This window comes from Humulus lupulus, chromosome 3, assembly GCF_963169125.1.
Source record: "Humulus lupulus chromosome 3, drHumLupu1.1, whole genome shotgun sequence".
NCBI lineage: Eukaryota > Viridiplantae > Streptophyta > Magnoliopsida > Rosales > Cannabaceae > Humulus > Humulus lupulus.
The window spans coordinates 154,403,024-154,406,613 of record NC_084795.1 but is presented as its reverse complement, the minus strand read 5'-3'; positions in this window follow the sequence as shown (position 1 = coordinate 154,406,613).

The following is a 3,590-nucleotide window of genomic DNA, read 5'->3' as shown; positions in this document are numbered from 1 at the left end:
AGAAAATCCTATTTGGACTGTTATGCTTAAATCATTCTAAATAGTACTCTCTCTACCATTTTTTTAATAACATATGCCACATAAAACAAGAAATGAAGTCTTAAGGAGGTTGCAATATTGACCACCATTCTAACTTGGTCAACCCATTGTTCTCTACTAGTCATTTTTAAGGAAAAAGAAAAGATCAAAAACATAGTAAGATCAAAATATTGGTGTGAATGTGACTCAATTGCTACAACAAAATTACCTTTACAAAGCTTGTGATAGGTTGAGTTTGAAAGATCATTGAATGTATTCCTTGTTATTTGGTTATTTTTTTCATGTTCATAATAATGGTGTTAGCTTCTATTCTGCATTCCTGGTTGCAGATTGGTGCAATTATGCAGTTTGTAATTTATGTATAAATTTTATTCAGCATATAATATTCACCACAATGGATGTCAACATATTTTATGAAGATCTACTTTGAAATTTGAAAGCAAAAGTACCTTGAGGGAGGCATTGGATAAGTAGGATATTTTTTTCTTGGTGTTACGGAGTATATAATATTCTTATTCTAGAACAATGCATTATCCTATATCAATCAATTAAAACTATTTCAGGTCTGATCAAATTAAGGCAGTAGAAATCCTTAGTAGTTTCTGCATAATCTTAGGAACATTAGATAGTCTTGGCTTGATATGCACATATGAAAGTTAAACTCTATTGGCCTCAAGAGCTGCATTGAGACTACAATTACGGTAAGTTTTCAGAATATCTTTATGCTCTAAATTTGAACTCTTGCAACCACAAACAAATTTCAGATTCCAAATTTACAATTGGTTTAATTGTATTAAAATGATGTGAGCAGTTGCTGCCCTGTTTTCATGAAACTTTGGTACTTTAAATGATTTGTTTTTTCCAATTCTTCTTGAAAATGTGTTTCTTTTTTTATTTGACAAAGCTATTCAAGTGACATTATTATCACCATTCACAGTCCACTGACCATCCCATCCCTATTCAGGAGGAGTTGTTCTGGGATTTTCATGGTTGCTAAATCTAACTAAATAGTAAAGCTTTTCCTAGAGAAGGTGAGCTCAGGATCAAGTTCTTTCTCAATTGCTGAGTATTTATTTTGTGTTATGATAGGTGAAATTACACCGTGTTTTGCATTCTTAGTTTTCATGTGTGTATTTATATAAAAAGTTTCTTTCAAAATTTTAGAATCATATAGACAAATCCCTATCTTACTTGAATTCTTCCATGCAGTTTTGAGAGTCTATTTTGGCTTGGGTAGTATTATATATCCTTTTATTTGTTAGGGAATGCAAAATGTGAGGATTATTTTTACTGCTTTAATTATTCTCCGAATGTGCATGCTATGGAAAATCCTCAGCAGTTTTAATTAAACTGTTTCAGCAAATCCTTAGCAGTTACTACAAAATCTCTTAAGAATAGTAAATAGTCTTGGCTTGATGTGCCCATATGAAAGTCAAACTTTATTGACCTCAAGAGTTTTATCTGAGAATACAATTATGTTAAGTTGTTTAGAATATATCTAGGCTATAAGATTTTTATCAATGTTTAAGATTTTTTAAGCTTGTTATGTAAGTTGTAGTCTTGATGATAGAAAAACTCACACGAACTCTTTTGTCTAACTCATCAGGCCCCGAGTCTTGCACAACTTGCACCTCTGGGATCTCGAAGTTCTCGGAGTCTTCCTCCCTTAAGCCTTGAAGGAGACATTGTAACACTGTCTCGCCTCTTTTTGGTAACTGCGGACTGTGTCGATACCTAGATCCATGGGGAATTTCATGCACAGATGACCGATGGAGGTGACTGCCCCAAACTCCACCAGTTTTGGCCATCCCAAAATGGAATTGTACGGCAAGGGGCAATCCACCACTACAAAGGTGCAGTATTTGAAGGCTTGGCGAAGTACCTCTCCAAGCATCACGGGGAGCTTTATCTGCCCCATCGGGATGAGGGCTTCTCCCAAGAAGGCATAGAGTGTTGAGGTGCATGGGCACAAATCTATTGTAGTCAACCCTATCTTCTCAATGGATGACTTAAATAGGATACTCACCAAGCTCCCGTTGTCTACAAGAATCTGCGCCACCATTTTGATGGAGATTTGACTCTCGATCACCAACGGATCGTGATGCGGGAAATGCACTCTCTGATCATCGTCTACAGAGAATGTTATGACTTGGTCTGTCATTTGAGGCATTTGAGCAGGTTTTTGGGTCAAATCCATTACCTCATCATCGTGGTTCAATGCTCGCGCATACCTGTTCTACGAGCTTCGTGAGATGCCCCCCAAGTGTGGTCCTCCTAAGATGGTTCCTACCCGTCCATTCACTGGAGGAGGTCCTTGGGCCACAGGATGTTTGGGAACTATGGTAACCACTACCGGGACCTGTGGTGTTGCAAGCGGGACCATCGGTCTGGCCACGAGAGGCTATGCTTGACGCGCTCCACCCTTAGCATACTGATTGAGGTGTCCCAACTTGATGAGATTCTCAATCTCATCCTTGAGCTGATGGCACTCGTTAGTGTGATGCCCTATGTGGTTGTGGAAATGACAAAATTTGCCAGGGTCAGGCCTGTCCCTGTCTCTTCGGATGGGCTGTCGCTTCCTGTAGTGCACTTGTTGTGCCGTGGCTACGAAGATGTTTTCTCGAGAGTCCACCAAGTTAATATACTCTGAATACTATGAGGCATATTTCTTGCATGATGTGACTCCCTTCTCAAGCTGTATAGTTTCACTTCCCTTTAGATTGTGACCCTTACTCTTCCCTCCACGCCTTGTGCCAATGGGAGCTCGACTGGATTCAGCCGGCTGGGGTGGGATGAGAACTCAAACACTAAATGCATGTTAAAAAGCATTGTATCCAGTGGGCACTGCCCCAAACCTTGCCGAAGCCATACCAAATCTAGGAACAGACATGATGCTACAACCGGAAGGGGTGGCACTCTGATTAGGTGGGGCTCCCAACGAGCCATGCTGGATGTGAACATAGGCAGAGTATTGGATCCCCGAGACCATGGGGCCAGGTGTGGCTGAGACAGGAAACAGTGCAGACGCTCCGAACGCCCCGATCTGGGCATCCTCCCAGCTGATGTATTCTTGTGCTCGATGAATGAAGTTGTCAAGATGCCGGCACCCCGTTCGCTGGAGATCATCCCAGAGTGGGGATCCTGTGCATATGCCAGCTTGCAATGTCATCAATTGTTGGCCATCATCGACCCTCTTGGTTCCCCTCGCTTCCTCTTTGAAGCGTTTGATGTAGGCCTTGAGGGTCTCCAATGGTCCGTGATTGATGTGGCCAAGGTGTTGAACTCAAAGCTTACCTTCTAAACCCCTATGAATTGTCTTTAGAAGGCAAATGATAACTGCTGCCACATCTGAATTGACCTTGGTCGAAGCTTCTTAAACCATTCATTTGCTGGTCCTGTCAGGGTGAGAGGAAACACGTGAAATTTTTCCTCATAGGAGACACGATGCACCGATATTAACCTGTTGAACTTGGATAGATGGTCCGTGGGGTCCCAGCCACCATCATAAGATGGTATGGACGACATCTTGAATCCAAGAGGTAGTGGGGCCT